This window comes from Lissotriton vulgaris, chromosome 9 (genome assembly GCF_964263255.1).
Source record: "Lissotriton vulgaris chromosome 9, aLisVul1.2, whole genome shotgun sequence".
NCBI lineage: Eukaryota > Metazoa > Chordata > Amphibia > Caudata > Salamandridae > Lissotriton > Lissotriton vulgaris.
Genome location: NC_141697.1, coordinates 1,205,324,734 through 1,205,344,749, shown reverse-complemented (window position 1 = coordinate 1,205,344,749; position 20,016 = coordinate 1,205,324,734).

The following is a 20,016-nucleotide window of genomic DNA, read 5'->3' as shown; positions in this document are numbered from 1 at the left end:
AGTCATGGATAGATTGGCATCAATCTTGATGCCCAGACTTTTTACAACAGGAACTGGCGTGGGGATGATGCCCCATTCTTGTGGCCTGAAGAGATCCTTCCAGGGTTTTTTTTTTTGAGCAGATGACAAGGACCTCCGTTTTATCGGGGTTGACTTTTAGCGAATTGGCTGTCATCCAATTCAGGGTATGTCTGAGGATGTTTTGCACATGAGGGTGGGCATGCGGGGAGTTGTCAATCTGTAAAATAAGTTGGGTGTCATTGGCGTAGTTGAAGGCTTCGCAGTTCATGCAGGCCAAGGCTGCCACCAATGGCTGGAGATAGATGTTGAACAAGAATGGGGCCAGTGCAGAGCCCTGGGGAACGCCGCAGGTGAGAGCACCAATATCCGACTCCTGCTCGCCCAGTTGGACCCTTTGGGACCGCCCTGACAGGAAGGATTCGAGCCACTGGAAAGCCAGCCCGCGGATGCCCATGTCGAAAATCTGAGCCAGAAGCTGTGCATGATTGACCATGTCGAACACCGCTGACAGGTCTAACAGTACCAGGGCACACAATTTTTTGTTATCGGCCAGAACTTGAGCCTGTCGAGCACAGACAGCATCACAAGTTCAGTGCTATGGTGGGCCCTAAACCCCGCCTGCCGTGCCTGGAGTAACTGATGTTCCTCCATTATAGATGAAAGTGTTTTTAGGACATTTTGCTCCAACAATTTCACCAAGAAGGGGAGCTGGGAGATTGGCCTGTACTTTTTAAGGTTAGCCACATCCGCCCCTGGTTTCTTCAGCAGGGGGATAACTCTGGCTTCCTTTCAGCTGGTGGGCAAGTAGCCTGTCTCCAAGGAATGGTTAAGTAGTGCCAGAATATCTCTTTTTAGCCCGGGAGGGCCATTCAAAAAGAGCCTCCTTCTCTGTTGCCCCTTCCTTCCTTGTGGGTGTTCATGGTCAGCTGTGGTTTCTTCGTGAGGGCAAGGGCGCATCTTCCCCCCTGCCGCTGCAGCAGCACTAAACGTGAAAAATAAAATGGCAATGAAATTATTTTCTTGCCATTTTATTTTTCACATTTAGCAGCGCAGCAGCCTGCAACCGTATGCTCATTGTTGTGTGAAATGTCAGGGTACAGTAATTGAAAACTCACAGAGGCCTCCAACACTGGTCATCGCTTCAATATGCTCACAATAGTGTCACTCGAAGTGTTACACATTTGATAGTAGAACCAGTGGTAAGTTGAAGGGGCCATCCTGCAAGGTACACAGAGGGCCCTACTGCTCCGGATTTAATCCAAAGCTATCAAGCCTGAGTATTGTGCTGAGGGGGCCCCCTGCAGCTCACCCCCCACACCACGGGGCTGCGGGGGCCTGTGTTACGCCCATGAGTAGATGGTCACACATACATACCCAGAAATCATAGAAATGTTACACAAAAGCAATCTGAAAATTTGGCAGCTATGAACTTCATGGAAGCAGCCACTCCTTGCTCACCACTGAGCTAATCTGGGCATGAAGAAACATGAAATGGGTAATCTGGCTTTGCTTGTGAGGTTATATCAAATGTGACCCTTGTGATTGTAATAACCTGGCTTTGCACACTGCATTTATAACGCTCTCTAGTTGGGGAGAGAATGTAGCCTGACGGCTAGAGCGGTCGACCTCGAAGCTGGGAAACAGGGTTTGAGTCTCGGCAAGGGACGCTCAACATGGTGTGATTCTGGGCAAATCACTTAATCTCCCTGTGCCTAACAAAAAAATGAATGAGTCTTTCTGTAACATAACTGGTGCTCATGTAAAGCGCTCTGATACTTTCAGGTCAAGTTCGTACAATATAAAACTTCGGAAGGGGAAAAAAAAGAAAAGAATGTATTGCATGCTGCTGGTTAATTTGGGGGAAACGTCCATTAAAACGCAGCTGTTACAACACAACTGCCTTTACATCGCATGCCATTACAATGAATGCTATTACAATGCATGTCACTACAATGCATACCATTACAACGCATTATAAGGTTAGTAATAGAGATTTTTTAGTTTTAGGGTGGGTATGGGTTTTGGAGTAGATGGGAATAGTACTTTTTACCCCTACACTATCCAACACTTTCCCTACTGTTGCACTCACTGGAGTGGGAATAGTAATTTTTACCCCTACACTATTCAACTCTTACCCAACTGTTGCCCTAAAGGTATTATGCGTTGTAATGTTATGCGTTGTAATGGAATGCGGTGTAAAATCATGCGATGTAATGGTAGTAGCGATGTAAAATCCGCATTGTAAAAGCATGCGTTGTAATTGTTTGTGTTGTAATGTCATATATTCGTTAATTTGTTAGTCCTTCAAATGTTTTCAGACATGTGGGATAATGCGCTGCTGACCGTCTAATGAATTTTAATTAGAAGAACTTCAATGTTTAAACTGTTTTATTGCATTGCAGATTTTATGATATTTGTAATTGTATAGGTAAAGGAATTGGGGAACGTGCAATATTTATGTAATAATTTATTTCTTGGAAATAAAGAAAAGGAATTGAATTGAACTGAAGAAACATGTCAGTGTCGAAAGTATTGACCAGGGTTTTCAAACTGGCAGCGGGTGTAAGATTTTGCCTCAGGGTTTTAGCAATAGTCAAGCATAAAAGAACGATTATACCTTCACCTCCAACAGGTTTAACTTCATTTTGGCGTTGTTAAATTTTAGAAATCTAGGCTTCTACATTTTCTAAGAGAGATTGGAGATTAAAGAGCGGGTTGAAACCTTGATATATAACTGTGTGTTATGAGCGTATGATTGAACCTTCATAAGAGTGTTACAGAAGAGAGTGTAAGGACAGGAAAGATAGACGTTTATTGGAATAGAAGAATGAGGGGAGTCCCGGGGTGCCCCACAAAATGAGGTGACTTCTGTGAGAAGGAAAGGGCCGAGTGCAACTCTTTGCGTCGGGTTTAGTGACCGGAGCTGCTCCCCCCCCTCCCCTGCCAACGTCTTGAGACCCTCATGGGTGAGTAGCGCACTTATAAATTCCCCTGATTGATTGATTGATTAGTGAAAGGATCCAAAAAGCTCAGAGACCCTGTGTCGACTTGTGTATGAGACACGTCGCCCTAGCAGAATGGCATGGTCGACTGCAATAAGTTGGACCTCTTCTGAACCTAAGCACTTAGCGGCTTAGTTGCATTAACTGTCATAGCTAAAATCTATTTGAAGTCCATTATATAGTAGTCAGACCACATAGTCAGAATTACTTTGATATTTGTAACGTGAGAGATGATAGAAAAAAAAGTATCCAGTGACCCTTCTAGACTCCACCCCATCACTTTTCACTCCCTTCTGCTGCCGCCCCCACAAAACAAGTAGTCCCCCTATGAAAAGTAGCTGTACAACGCTGAGTTCTCTCCAAGTGGGAATATTTGTTGTTCTTTGACATATTGTCATGGCAGTCTGTTCTTGAAAAGGTACCACTGAAAATGGTGGCAGGCTAGCATCCCTGGATCAGACGGACAGTCGTCCACCATCCGTGGCAGCCTGTCGCCCGCACGCGTCACCTTGTTCCTGCTGTCAGCCGCTGCCGCCTCCTATCCTGCAAATGAAGTAGAGCATGAGGAATAGGGAGACAGAGATTGTTTATTCTTGCCGGAAGTCCAGTTACTGCCTTGCTCTTAGGCTAAAACCTTTATGTATGCAAGTTCTCTCCAGGTTCATATCTCTGTCTAAGCCTCTTTTTGGTGTTTAGCCACATCTTTCGTTACATAGCTATAAGAGTCAGCCAAAAGGCATGTCATGGCAAGAGTCACAGTCCCTGATGTTTGCTTCCTTTAACTGTTTTATTAATTATTTTCTGTCTTTCAGTTTTATATGTAGGGTATTGTAGCTGTTTTTATTTGGTACATCAACCCCGAGGAAGTCTCCAAAGCACATTCAATGATGAGTAGCACACTACTATCGGTGGGGCAGATCTACAAGAAACTAGTGCAGTGCGGTGCCACAAGTCATTTTGCTGTGCTGCGTTAGTTTTGAAGCACAGGGCTGCGACATATTTACAACGATATGTCGCATCTCTGTGCTTCCCCCTGCTCTGGCGCAGAAACTGCTGCCAAGTGCCGGCGCAGGCACCCTTGCTCCATGGTGCAAGGATGCCAGTTCGTGGGGAGATTGTTTTTGTGCATTAAGGGTCACCTTTCTGCAAACAATTAATTGAGGTGATTTCCTCTTCCAATGTGTGCTGTAGAATGCAGCACGCATTGAAAGAGGAAACAAATGAGGAGAAATGAAATAATTTCTCCTAGTTGCAACTCGCTACGCCACCCCTCTGGTGGCGGAGCATTCTGAGGCATTTCCAGATTTACTATTTCTCGTAAATCTGGAAATGCATCAGTGGACATCGGTGTTGCGTGGGACACAGCAACACCCATGTCACGCCCCTAACACGCAAAGTGTTGCGTGAACGGGGCGATATTTACAAGCACAGGTTGAGTCACGCAGGGTGACTTTACCTGTGCTTGTAAATATCACTCAGCAGGCTGCGCCACCGCTGCATCACGCAACGTGATGCACTGACGGCGCAAGGGGCTTGTAAATCTGCCCCTAAGTACTTGAATAGAAGAGGTTATGTGTGAAGTGGACCACATTACCTTTAGCTATAACAGTGAAAAGTACCTGCTTTTGTACGTTTTAGTAAAAAGTCAGGGGGGTCAGTGGTAGTGTTAGACATCTCTTTCTGACGGGGAATGTAGCACATTAGTCAAGCACCCCACATTCACCGAGAGACAGATGTTGAGCTGAACATGATGGCAAGTTCTAGCCCAAGAGACAGGTTGGGTAGTCAATACTTGAGACATCAACCAATGAATCCGGCCATTGTCTGGATTGTAAGGGCCTTATTTATGAAAAGTGTTGCACCGCTGGGGTGAAACTGCGATGCAACACTTTTCAGTGCACCATCCCTGCGACACCATGCATGCGCTGTATTTACTGTATGGAGCTTCATGTCGCAAGGATTTACAGATATGTTAGCAATCCTGACGTATCTGTCGGCACAAAAATGGCACATTGCTGGAGTGTGTACTTAAACAGACTCCACTTCAGCAATGTGTCATTTCACATGTGGCAAGCCACGTGTTAAATGGCCTGCATCACCCCTTACGCCTGCTTCAAGCAGGCGTAAGGATTTGACGCAGTGATGCTGTAGACATAGCACAGTGAAATCTCATAGATTTCACATTGCCACTTCTAAGATGCTTTTCTGTGTCGGAGCACCCACCCTGCATACTTTATATCTGTCGCATGTATAATGTAGCGCAGGAGTTTACAAAGTGACGCATCTGCCTTGATGCGTCAATTTGTAAATATGGCGCAGTGTGGCACATTTTTTACGCATGCAAAAACCACAATTGATGGACAGAATGCAGAACAATGTCATACATTCACCCCAGTACAGAGATCTGGGCCTAAATCCATCGTTTTTTTGCACTCCACACCACCCCAGTTCAGACATGGCCATATGCAAATCAGTCTGACCCTGTGCCTCATGGGAACAGTCCAGCCCGAACTGCCAAGCCATGCCTTCCCTGGACCGGAAACAACCTTCAGAGGACCGGTTTCTGGCATTCCAGCCGTCTTCAGCCCGGCTTGCTTGAATCCAGTGGTGTGGAGTGCATGGGACTCACGTCTGAGCATACCCATCCCACTCGGGGTGACAAATGCAAAAACCACAATTGATGTACAGAATGCAGAACAATGTCATACATTCACCCCAGTACAGAGATCTGGGCCTAAATCCATCGTTTCTTTGCACTCCACACCACCCCAGTTCAGACATGGCCAGATGCAAATCAGTCTGACCCTGTGCCTCATGGGAACAGTCCAGCCCGAACTGCCAAGACATGCCTTCCCTGGACCGGAAACAAGCTTCAGAGGACCGGTTTCTGGCATTCCAGCCGTCTTCAGCCCGGCTTGCTTGAATCCAGTGGTGTGGAGTGCATGGGACTCACGTTTGAGCATACCCATCCCACTCGGGGTGACAAATGCAAAAACCACAATTGATAGACAGAATGCAGAACAATGTCATACATTCACCCCAGTACAGAGATCTGGGCCTAAATCCATCGTTTTTTTGCACTCCACACCACCCCAGTTCAGACATGGCCATATGCAAATCAGTCTGACCCTGTGCCTCATGGGAACAGTCCAGCCCGAACTGCCAAGCCATGCCTTCCCTGGACCGGAAACAAGCTTCAGAGGACCAGTTTCTGGCATTCCAGCCGTCTTCAGCCCGGCTTGCTTGAATCCAGTGGTGTGGAGTGCATGGGACTCACGTCTGAGCATACCCATCCCACTCGGGGTGACAAATGCAAAAACCACAATTGATGGGCAGAATGCAGAACAATGTCATACATTCACCCCAGTACAGAGATCTGGGCCTAAAGTGTGCAAAAAAACGATGGATTTAGGCCCAGATCTCTGTACTGGGGTGAATGTATGACATTGTTCTGCATTCTGTCCATCAACTGTGGTTTTTGCATTTGTCACCCCGAGTGGGATGGGTATGCTCAGATGTGAGTCCCATGCTCTCCACACCACTGGATTCAAGCAAGCCGGGCTGAAGACGGCTCCCATGAGGCACAGGGTCAGACTGATTTGCATATGGCCATGTCTGAACTGGGGTGGTGTGGAGTGCAAAAAACGATGGATTTAGGCCCAGATCGCCGTACTGGGGTGAATGTATGACATTGTTCTGGATTCTGTCCATCAACTGTGGTTTTTGCATTTGTCACCCCGAGTGGGATGGGTATGCTCAGACGTGAGTCCCATGCTCTCCACACCACTGGATTCCAGCAAGCCGGGCTGAAGACGGCTGGAATGCCAGAAACCGGTCCTCGGAAGCTTGTTTCCGGTCCAGGGAAAGCATGGCATGGCAGTTGGGGCTGGACTGTTCCCATGAGGCACAGGGTCAGACTGATTTGCATATGGCCATGTCTGAACTGGGGTGGTGTGGAGTGCAAAAAAACGATGGATTTAGGCCCAGATCTCTGTACTGGGGTGAATGTATGACATTGTTCTGCATTCTGTCCATCAACTGTGGTTTTTGCATTTGTCACCCCGAGTGGGATGGGTATGCTCAGACGTGAGTCCCATGCTCTCCACTCCACTGGATTCAAGCAAGCCGGGCTGAAGACGGCTGGAATGCCAGAAACCGGTCCTTGGAAGCTTGTTTCCGGTCCAGGGAAGGCATGGCTTGGCAGTTCGGGCTGGACTGTTCCCATGAGGCACAGGGTCAGACTGAGTTGCATATGGCCATGTCTGAACTGGGGTGGTGTGGAGTGCAAAAAAACGATGGATTTAGGCCCATATCTCTGTACTGGGGTGAATGTATGACATTGTTCTGCATTCTGTCCATCAACTGTGGTTTTTACATTTTTTACGCAGCCACAGCGTCTTAAAAAGTGATGCAATGGCAGCATAAGGTCCTCATAAATGAGTCAGTCACGAGCTCCCAGGTCAAGGTCCTCTGCTGAATGGGGTTCTTTAGACCTCGGGCCCATCCCCACCGAAAGGGGCTGTGGGTGACTATGTTACAGCACTGGTCTATTTGTCACCTTGAGGCATAATCAATAGTAGTCTGCAGACTGTCACTAGATGGTCAGTTTCTTTGTGTGACCTACACACTATGTCTGTAGCTGCAGACTCAGTATCACAGGCAAGCAGAGTCTCTCAGCTTTGTGAGGAATCGCTAGAATGACATTTTCATGGCAGGGTTGTAGAGACATGAAGGTGTTGAGTCAAAATATTCGGGGGAAAATATTGTGTCAAGAATACCGAGGACAGATTAGCTATGCCATATCTGCGGCCATGCCTAAGGATCTCTCCCTACCTGCGTCTTCCCCCCCTAGAGGACAGGTTGATAATTGACCCGATGCCCCAAAAAGCAATATCCCTCACTTATAAAAAGTTGGTAAATAATCATCCTGACCCTATGCAACGACTGCGTGAGGGCTGGGAGTCAGACCTGGGGAGCATTGACGATGAAGACTGGCGCGACGCGCTAGCCTACCCTAAAGAGGTGGCCATCCCCATGAGGCTACGTCTTGTCCAACTGAAAATCCTCCGCCGGGTTTACTTTGACGCTAAACTCCTCTTCAGACTGGGTAGACATCCTGACCCCCTTTGTTTTCGACATTGCAAACAGACTGGTATCTTCTTTCATATCCTATGGGACTGCCCACACAGAAAGCATTACTGGGATAAAGTCACGAAACAAATGGAAATGACATGTGGCAAATCCTTAAAGTCATCTCCCCAGCTCTGTCTCCTCAATATGTGGGATGCAACTGACCTTTCCCAGGCAGAGCAAACGTGGGCATCGATGGGTTGGGCCATTGCGAAACGAAATATTGCACAAAAATGGGTGGTGGATCGGTCCCGAACCTGCGTGATTGAACTAGAGACATGGATAGGGCAATGATTGCCGAGAAGACTGTGTTCAGAAGTAGACGGTGCCCCAGGAAATGGGACCACAAATGGGGGAAATGGAACAAATACAGAGGGGATATCTGCATATCTCCTTCTATAGAACTACATCGTGAAAGACACTCTTTATTAGCTCAACTAACTGACAATGATGAGACCCCACCCCTGCATCCCTCTTGTTGGTATATCCGTGTGACCTTGTTTGTTTTGTCTCCTATTGGTGTATATAGACCTCCTAGCTTAATGAATCATCGCTTGGATGGTTGGACAACACCCTGACTCAGCGAAGTGACAAAACCTGTGATCATTGTCATTTTATTGTAATGTATGTGGAGTCAAGTACTATGGACCGACTATTGCTTTGTCATTGCTTTGTATCGGTATCAATTTGTTGATAAATAAAAATTGTTTTAAAAGAATACAGGGGACAAAAATATTGTGAATTTAAATTTCTATAAGTAAGCAAAGTTTTACTATATATATAACTCCACGTATTTGAACCGTGACAATATATATCTTCAAAGTACATAGATGTGGGGTTAAGAATAGTAAATCTATACTATTTGCACTTACCGTCTCTATATTTTGGTCCTCAATGTTTTTGTCACAATTTTTTGTCTACACAATATTTTTTTCAACGATATTCGGTCAATGGGCCGAAATGAAAGACTCTATCAAAAACTTCACTTTGAGGTTCAAGCACCTTCACGGGGCACTTTAGGGCGTTGTGTGACTCCAGGGTGAATTATAAATGTGCTCCTAAGTCTGAACTCCTTATTGCAGACACCCACCGTTAATTAATGCAATCTACAGCTCTAAGCTCTCGTTGTCCAAAAGGTTTCACAATGTTATGATCTACCGATCTGGTCAGTGCATCTGTGAACCTGAACCATATTGAGTTTCCGAGCTGGAGTTAAAAACAGATTATTCTTAAACAGAAACCCAAATCAATTGCTGACATTTTAGCTTTTGGAAAACATTTATTTCCTTCCCCAGTAGTACAGCTTGGTCAATATGGAGATAGAAGCAGTTTACTTCAACTGCACCACCCCAAAGAGCTCCAGGAAAGCAGGAATCCCAGGTCAATGTAAGAATTGGCCATGATCTGACCACGCACCGCTGAACCGGGAGTCTGATGCGAGCATCACTTCTTTCTCTGCAATGTGTAAAGAATTCAAGTAAGACTAGTCAAGGGGATTTAATCAGTCACTTTTAAGGGTCCTAACACTTTAACCCCTTTGGTGCTCATGACGAGCTCAGCTCGTCATGAGGCACGGTGCTCGTGTGCTCATGACGAGCTGAGCTCGTCATGACCACACCCAAGATCATTATGGCCCAGCACAGGAGAGGAATATCCTGCGCAGCCAAGGTGTTAAACTAGCCTGAACTGAGTGGCAGCCACCACGGATCTGGGGTGGTGGGGCGAAGGGGGTTGACGGGGTAAGGAGTTATAATTCTAAAAAAAAGAAAAATTCACTTACCTCCTTGTAGTTATGTCCCACGTCGTCTCTCCTCCACCGAACAGGAAGCAGCCCGGCTCCCCTGAGCCAATCACAGCGCTGCAATGCAGCGTCATGATTGGCTCCCCTAAACCAATCACAACGCTGCAATGCAGCGCTGTGATTGGTCTGAGCACCGTGGTTTGGTGCTCAGAAGGGGACTGGAGGCCTGGGCATGTTCTCCATGTAGGCTGTAATGCAGCCTGCAAGGGGAACATGCTAAAGTGCTCATGACAGTTTGGCCGGCTCGAGAGTGCTGGTCAAAGCATCATGCGCACTTACAGTGTCCACCACTCCACTCCTCCCCTGTTCTGTCAGCAGAGCAGCCCCGCCCTCATGCTGCCGCAGCAGGGAAGAGTAAAATGATAATAACATTGTGTTATTGTCCTTTTATTTTTCCTTTCTTTTACTGCTGCACAGCAGCAATGGGGCGATGCTCCTCTGCCTTTGTTGAGGAGCCGCCACTGTCTGAATTACTCTCTTAACTGATATACTGGCAGACACTTGGGACCTGATCCATGAGTGCAGAGACTCCGCCATGACTGTGGAGGCTCTTTGTGAATAGCGCAGAGACTCCCCCTAGGTGTGCAGAGCCTCCGCCACGAGTGTGGAGACCCTTTGTGAATAGTACAGAGACTCCCCCACGAGTGCAGAGCCTCTGCCACAAGTGTGGAGACCCTTTGTGAATAGCGCAGACTCCCCCACGAGTGCAGAACCTCCACCACGGGTGCTGAGGCCCTTTGTGAATCAGGCCCTGTGTGATTTATCTGTGGGACTATGAGTTTTGTCAGGTTCTTTGTGTGTCAGAGTATATAAGTATATGTTTAGGCCCTTATTTAGGGTTTGATGGAGTGGGAGGAAGGTCATAATCAATGGTCCTCACATCCTTCCAAACCTGCAGCTTTTCCACCCCATATAGAGGCGGGGGAACTGCTGACTCTGCCGGCACACACCTCTGACCCAACGGTACATCTGCCACAGGACCATTGGGCCATAGACTAGTTGCTCCTTCCTGTTGAGGGCTGGGCAGCACCATTCCCCTGGTCTTGTCCACAACGCATGCTGGACACAGAAAGGTAAAATGAATTCGGGCTCCACGCGCAGGCAGAAAACTCCCTGTGCGTTGGGCTATTTATATTTTGTTTAGAGAAACCAAACTACTTGTGTGGACTTTTGTTTTATCTGAAGAACAAAGGTTGCCAAGTGGGCGTTTTAAACATGCCTCCCCCACCCTCAGCAAGCCTTCAGTGGTGGGGGTGGACCACTGGCACTAGTGGTTCTCATTCACATCACAGAGATCCCCACAGCGCAAGTATGTATCCCTAAACTGGGGCACAGAGCCTCCCCCATGAACTCCATCCCATTGGGAGCCCTTCAGACTGACCGCCAGGGTCTAAATGGCCCTGTTTGGTTTTTTTTTAAATGAAAAACTTGAACATTACCAAATCTTTGGAGTCCCAATTGGCTACATATTGAGTTAGAATAGTAAACTGGCTTTGTTCGAGTAATAGAAGATGTGGCAATGGCCAAATTAAAATTGTAAAATAGTATTTTTTTAATTTATGTATTTTCTTTATTCTAAAAGTCTTCCTAATTGATTTACAATATGTGATATTTTGAAAATATTTGCTTTTGAAATACTTTTTTGTGTAAATAGAAAACGTTTTCAATGTATAGGTTTCTCACTCTTTTTTTTTCAAACTAAGGGGCAGATCTACAAGAAAGTGCCGCAGCACGGCACCCCCAAGCCCTTTGGCTGCGCCACACTGCTGCGCTTTCAGAGCGCAGGAATGCGACATATCTACAATGATATGTCGCATTCCTGTGCTCTCCCCTGCGCTGGCGCAGAAACGGCTGCCAGGCACCGGCACAGGCACCCTTGCACCATGGTGCAAGGATGCCTGCGCCATGGGAAGATTGTTTTTGTGCAGTAAGGGGCACCTTCCTGCACAAAAACAATCACTACAGGCAATTTCCTCTTTCAATGCGTGCTGTAGAATGCAGCATGCATTGAAAGAGGAAATATCGAGGAGAAATGAAAATATTTCTCCTTGTTGCGCTTGTCAATGCCCCCCCTAGGGTGGCGTAGCAAACTGACGCATTTCCAGGTTTACAATTTATCTTATATCTGGAAATGTGTATGGTGCCATGGATGTTGCGAGGTAACACCCACAGAAACACACATGGAATGCCATTTTCACGCAAAGTGCTGCGTGTAAAGGGGCCATATTTACAAGGACAGGAAAAGCCACGCAGGGTGACTTTTCCTGTCCTTGTAAATATGGGGCAGGGAAATGCACTGCCAGTTTGCTACAAAAAGTGATGAACTGGCAGCACAAGGGGCTTGTAAATCTGCCCCAAAATGTTTTTCAAACTGAAAGTACCAGATATTAACTTAAATTCGAGAACATGACCAAAGTTATTGGCGCTTTCAGGCCTCCAGCTGATAGCGCTCCCAGGCCTCTGGCTGATGGCACTTCCAGGCCTCTGGCTGGTGGCACTTCCAGGAATCTGGTTGGTGGCGGCTTGCAGGCTACCGGCTGATGGCACTTCCAAGTCCTCCAGATGATGGCGCTTCCAGGCCTCCAACTGATGGCACTTCCAGGCCTCCGGCAGATGGCACTTCCAGGCCTCCGGCTGGTGGTACTTCCAGACCTCCGGCTGATAGCGCTTAGAGGCCACCGGCTGATGACGCTTCCAGGCAACAGAATGATGGCGCTTCCAAGGCCTCCAGCTGATGGCACTTCGAGGCCACTAGATGAGGGCACTCCTAGGCTTCCGGCTGATGGCGCTTCTAGGCCTCTGGCTGATGGCACTTCCAGTAATCTGGCTGGTGGCAGCTTGCAGGCAACCGGCTGATGGCGCTTCCAAGTCCTCCAGATGATGGCGCTTCCAGGCCTCCAACTGATGGCACTTCCAGGCCTTTGACTGATGGCACTTCTAGGCCTCTAGCAGATGGGGCTTCCAGGCCTCCAACTGATGGCACTTCCAGGCCTCTGACTGATGGCACTTCTAGGCCTCCGGCTGATGGCACTTCCAGGCCTCCGGCTGATGGTGCTTCCAGACCTCCGGCTGATAGCGCTTAGAGGCCACCGGCTGATGACGCTTCCAGGCCTCAGAATGATGGCGCTTCCAAGGCCTCCAGCTGATGGCACTTCCAGGCCACTAGATGATGGCACTCCTAGGCTTCCGGCTGATGGCGCTTCTAGGCCTCTAGCAGATGGGGCTTCCAGGCCTCCGGCTGATGACCGACCGTCCTTAAATATAAGGTGAACAATACCACCTAAATAAAATAACTCAGAGGAAAAGGAAGGGTTTATTAAAATATTTATTAGTTGTTTTAACAGATCCAACATGGTGGGTAACAGTGAATTACATAGGCTTTCCAAAAATATTTAAAGCACAACAAAATATATTTTAAAACTGAGCACGGCCTTGTTGGAATAGTGTATGCACTGTATAAAACGTTTTTAGGTCTGGTTTGACAAAAAAACTGTCTGTAAGACTATTGTTGATAATTCTTCTTAAACATTGTAAGCTTAGCTTCACCCAGAGGAGTGTCAGTCTCACACCTCTTCCCATTGGCTAGTTAATTCATTATTCCACCTTCCAGAAAGTGCTTTCTTTGGAATTCACAAGGAGCCATTTTACATCTAACAATAACACTCCATCATAACGCTGTTTAGCAAATTAAGGGGCATATTTACAAGCTCCTAATGCCACGACAACGTCACTTTTGAGGACGTTGTGATGGCGATAGAGGCTTTGCCTTATTTACAAGGCAATGTTAAGCCACTTAACATGGCTTAACGCTGCCTTGTAAATAAGGCACTCTTTCACGCCTTACTTAGCGTGAATGGGTAGGGCAATGGGTGTTGTGCTGGGTGTTCTACTGCAACACCAATTGATTTTGACGCTGCCCCATATTTACAAGGGTAGCATAAATATAGGGCAGCGCAAAAATTAAGACCGTGGAAAACCTGGTCTTACCCTGTTGAAACGAGGAGAAATGTTTATTTTCTCCTCGTGTATGCTATTTCCGTATGTGCTGCGTTGTGCAGCACTCATGGGAACAGCAAAACGCCAATGATTGTTTATGTGCAGAAAGGTGTCCCTTCCTGCACATAGACATCATAAAAAAAATGACGTTTTGCAACTTCTATATGTGCTATTACAAAACGGCATTTAAAGATTCTTTATGTACAGGAAGGGACGCCTTCCTGCACATAAAGAATCTTCCCCTGCAACGAAGACACCCTTGCACTACGGTGAAAGTGTGCCAGCGTTGGCAATAGCAGGGACGGATTGGCCGTAACGAGCACCAGGCATTTCCCTGGTGGAGCTGCCAGGGTGGGGCCGGTTTTAGGCCCATGAGGGCCGTTTTTGTTACCGGAGGCGGCAATATCGACACCCTTTAACAAAACTGGCCCTTGCAAACAGCTTGGAAACCCCCCCCCCCTGCCACCCAGGGGTGCTGGCCAAGCAGTTTGCCAGGTCCGATTTCGGTTCCCAGTCCGGCCCTGGGCACTAGGCAGCTAGGCAGCTAGAGAAACGCAGGGCTGCACTATATTCTTGTAAATATGGTGCAGCCCTGCGTTTCTGAAGTGACAGAGTGTGTCGTTAGCGTTCTTGGCTTAACGACACACTTCGTCACTTAATTTGTAAATATGCCCCTCAATTCTTTATCTCCCATAAAATTCTATATGGAAAGCAATCCTTTTTTCCTCCTTTTTTTCAGGCGTTGGCAACGACAATAGTGCAGGGTTTAATATGATAAACAACATTTGTGAGCGAAAGCAACGTTTGTTAATGCCTGTGTTTACAGGCACTTTAAAGCGAGATCTCTTGGCTTTGCCATTGCTTGTTTAAGTACTTATCGAAGCTCTGGACTATTATGTAGCTTGGTAAGAAGCCTGTTAAGCATAGCAATGTCCCCACCAAAGTTAAAAATTTGACTTTTTGTCTTTGTGACAGCATTCACAGCATGCACAAGGGCCGTGCAGGGAATTTGCAAAATCAGGCAGGATTAACCCAGCTGTGGCCCAGCTCGTCCTCTGCATCCTCCACGGATTTCAGAAGTCAGAAATGATGTGATGGGGCGCAGGGAGTGTGAGCAAGAAAGAGATCAGTTATATTTGCATCTGAAGGGAAGAGGAGTCTCCCAGGACGGATAAAAGAACAAAACACGTTCTGCGCGCTCCATGGACCACTGGGATTTCGTGAGTGCAGAGCAGAAATTTAAAGTAGCTTCAATAACTCAGCGACTGAGGAAGTTTATGCCAAGTGTGCTTCTGAGAGCTGCAGAACGTTGACAGGCACTAGAAGGAGCAGGAAAAGAACATTTTCTCATCCAAGCTTTTTAAAAGGCATCTTCAGTGTGTTTTATGTGTTTGTTAATGGAATTATGCAGCAGTGGAGGATCAAATTATGTGGCATGGCTGGTCATGTTAGGCAGCATTATGTGGTACATTGTGTGGTGTTGTTCTGTCACTACCTCGACATTTTACCACAATGTTTACCCTATCCAAATGAAACCCTCACGCATTTTAATGTTTAATTGCCGTAATCAACAGCTGAAAGGTGGCCAGTTTTGTATGGCATTGCACATTGTGTGCAGAGAATTTAAACAACTAGGGGCAGATTTGCAACTTCTGGTGCATCTCTGCTAATCAGCAGGGATGCGCCAGAAGAGTTGCGACGCATCTGCCCACCCGTGCGCCACCACTGATGCGCCGCATTTACAATGCGGCGCATCTTGGCCCATGGATGGGCAGATGTGTGTCGTATCCCCCGGCGGAAAGGCGGCACATTGCTGGAGTCTCGTCGCAAGCGCGACGCGGCTCCAGCAAGGCTCGGGGTGCCCCTTATGCCTAACATGCTGCGTCAATCCTTACGCCTGCTTGATGCAGGCGCAGGGTTTTGATGCAGCATGGCCGTAAAAGTGACCGAGTGAAATCTTGTAGATTTCACTCAGCCACTTTTGCGAGGTGTTCCTGCACCAGAACACCCCCTCTGCTTCAGAACGCCCACTTGTGGCGCAGGGGTTTACAGCATGACGCATCTCCCTAGATGTAAATACCCCACAGCATGACGTTGACTTTGCGCCGCCGCTGTGTCACAAAAGTGACTCAACGGCGGCGCAAAAGTGGCGTACGGGGGGCTCGTAAATCTGCCCCTTTGTGATCTGCTTGAGCTAGAAATAATTTTTTATTAAAATCCGCACATTATGCAGCAAATCTAGGGCTGCATGGCGAGTCTGACAAATTCATATTAGTACTAAAAACACAGCAGCCATACAATGATATTTTTCCGGAAACCGTGATGATAGCAGTCGCGGCCGGCAATACTGGCGGGTTATGGGGGCGGTTGTTGCGTGGGGTGGGCGTCGAGTGGGGGGTTCATTTTAAATAAAAAATAAAAAGTACCTTTTCCCGATCCGGTCCCGCGTCGCGTCGTCTCTGCTCCGAGTCCTTGCAGGAAGCAGGCAGCCTCCCTCCCCTCCCCTAAGCCAATTACAATGCTGCAATGGCACACAGGCGTCTATGAAGAGGCCATTTTCTCCATTTAGGCTGCAGGCAGCATACATGGAGAAAGGGGATAGTGCGTTTGACTGGTTTGGTTGGCCCTGGGCCGACCAAACAGTCAGCGCTCACAACAGTGTATTCCAGTTCTGAGAGGACCTGGCGGGGTAGTTGAGGCTCAACTGTTCCGCCCGGAGCAAGACCAAGGTTGATTTGCATATGGCTAGGTCTAATCTGAAGTTGCATAGTGGGCTAAAAATGGTGGACTCTGATGCAGCTGCGAGCAATTACCTATGATTGAAGGTAATTCAAGCATCCCAGCCATCACTTTTTTATTTACTTCACTGCTCCTAAATTGCATTTTTCACGGCATTCAGATTTACAAGCCCCTTCCGACACTTTTGTGCCGCCGTTACGTCACCTTTGTGATGCAGCGGCAGCGTAAACAATGCAGCCAATTAACACCGTGACCCATCTAGGGAGATGCGTCACATTGTAATGGCCTGTGTCACATTATACCTGCGTCAGGTATAATGTATGCAAGGTGGGTGTTCCTATGCTGGAAAGCCTCGTAAAAATGATGCAGTGAAATCTACAATGCACCACTTCTAGGACACCACTGTGTCAAAACTTTACACCTGCTGGAAGCAGGTGTAAGGAGTGACGCAGTGCAATAAGTAGAAGCTTCAACATGCATTGCTGGAGTTGCATCGTGCTTGCAACGTGACTCCAGCAAAGCGTGACTTTTGGGCCAAGAGATGCGTCAGAATTTCTGACGCATCTGTAGTTCCTTGTGCGATTGAGCACCATATTTTGGCGCATCCATGGTGGCGCAAGAGTATCGCAGGCTCACGCAGGGAAACTGATGCAGCTCTACAGATGTGTCAATTTTGTGTAAATCTGCCCCTCAATGTCCAGTGCATGTCGTGGGCTGCTCCTGTGTCGCTCCTGGCTAAACTATATGCAGAATCTGCCAGGTCAGTCTGTATCCAGGGCATGCCAATGGCGGCTTCTTTGTCGCTCTGAGGGTCGAGTCTTACAGTCCTTTCCCTGGCTGCTGCATCCAGTGCATGAATCTGCCTGCTCACCTCTGGCTCTATGGTGGAGTATATGGATCATATGCCATGGCCGCCACGGGCTGCTCCTCTGTCACTCCTGGGTGAACTCTATCAAGTATCGACTATGACTGCTGGAATCCAGTGCATGATGCTCACCTGTACCTCTTAGGTGGATCATACAGATCTTCCAAAGATGCCTTCATCCAGTCCAAGCCCATTGTTACTCCTCATGGGTGGGGTTTATAGAGCATATGCCTTATCTGCCTTTAATGCGTGCATTCCTGCCAGCCGCTCCACAGCCACTTACACCCAACCAAGACTCTACACATTGCAGTTTCTTGGATAGTAGACATGTTCACAAGTGCGGCTATCTCTCACTCAGCTTCATTCCACACCAAGGACAAGCGTAGTGACGAATATATGACGTTCCAACGCAAACAATTATAATGCATGCCTTTACAACGCGGGTTTTACATCGCAGCTACTCTTACAACACATGATTTTAAAACGGATGCCATTAAAACGCATTTTTAGAAACTACCTTTACAACGCATTCCATTTCATGCATACCATTACAACGCAGACAATTACAAAACATAATACTTTTAGAGTAACAATGGGGTGAGTGTTGGACAGTGTAGGGGTAAAAATGACTATTACCATGTGCCCACAAACCCATACCCACCTTAAAACAAAAAAAACTCCATTACTTACCTTATAATGCTTTGTAAAGGCATGCGTTGCAAAGGTATGCGTTGTAATGGTATGCATTGTACTGACATGCGTTGGAATGGCGTGCATTGTAATGGCATGCGATGTAAATGCAGTCGCATTGTAAAAGCCGCGTTGTAAAGGTAGTGCGTTGTAATGGCTGTGTTGTAATGGTTGTTTCCCGTAGTGACACGAGCCGCTCCTCATCAAGCCTGGTACCAAAGCGCCTCCCACATAGATACACTCGTGTCCCACTCCCTGTCAACCAGGAGCAACAATGTCCCTGACTCTTCTTGCCTCCATTACTCGCCTAGGCGTAGCCACCTGTGTCAGGGTATCAACACCACTCTGGCCAATCACACACAATATGAAAATGCTTCCCATATAGGCCAGTCTGTAATTCAACACTTTTAAAACCAAGTACTCCACCACGGCGCAGTCCTTCTACCTGTCCCCTACTGCGCTTTAGCACCTCACAAGGGGGATGAAGCACAATATAAAACAAACAATTTGACAAAAAACTGTATTCATACATGCAACAGATCTGATTCAGACCTGCCAACTCACACAGAGCCAATGTGTGTCACACGATTCCGGCTCCCTTCACCTAAGTCCCTGGTGAGGGGCCGTAATCACACGGTGGCAGGTAAAATGAGCTGCAAACCACTGTAAACCGTAGACTTCCAGCTCGTTTTCAGAGGCAGAAAACAGTGGCGGCAGCAATAATGGCTTAGTGGTGAGGTGGGGAAATACAAGAAAAACTAAACGCACTATTAAAAATAATTAAAATAACACTTGCCTGCCTCTCCGACGGTCACTGCCTTGCTTCTCTTCTCCGATTCTAGACTCCGACTGCGCAGGCTCCTAGATGCACACTCCCAGCGCTTCTCTCATACTAGGAATATTTTTCCCAGCAGGAATTGGTCTGAGCGGCTTCGTTTGCCGCTCAGACAGTGCCTGGGAGCCTGGGGTGTTTTTTAAACCCAGCTCTGCAACACAACTGGGTTGGAGACACCTGAGTGCGCATGGGTGTTTGGCCGGCCTAAATTGACCGGCCAAACACACATGCGCATTTAAAAGTGGTCATCACTTCTCCCCCGCTATGTCTATCGAACAGGATTGCCTGGCTCCACCCTGCTGAAGACTTACGTCCTCAGCTGTTAGGCAACAATAACATGAGAATATAATGCTTTTAGTCTCATTTTATTTTTCCTCTTTTAGCAGGTGTGAAAACACCCCAGGACATCAGCAACAGCCTCGTTGACCCTTTGTTTTTAGGTCTCGCCTGAGCCAAAGCGCTTGTGCATTGCTCCGGCGAGAATATAGTAAGTGAAAAAGAAAAGTCTACCAAAACCGCCGCGGATCGCATACATGTGATGTGATCTATGCGCGTGCACACCATCGCCAGCCACATAACACACCACCATTTGTCTGTGCCTCGGCATCAGACTTCAAACGTTGCTGCTCCCCGCCCCCACCGCGTACACATCGCGCACCACCATTTGTCTGTGCCTCGGCATCAGACTTCAAAAGCTGGCGCTCCCCTGCATCAGACTTCAAAGGAATGCGCTCCCGCTCCCCCGCACCCCCGCCACAGCAATGCAGAGAGCTTGTTTCTGGACGAAAGTGAAAGCCTACCGTGCTTGTTTACAGTAGCCTTGCTATTAAAGACATGGCTGTTCTCAAGCTAATGCACCACCCCCAGCCTCCTCTGCTGCAAAGCGCCTAGACGCCCCAGGGCATTTGTGCGCGATATAAACCCAATTCAAATTCAA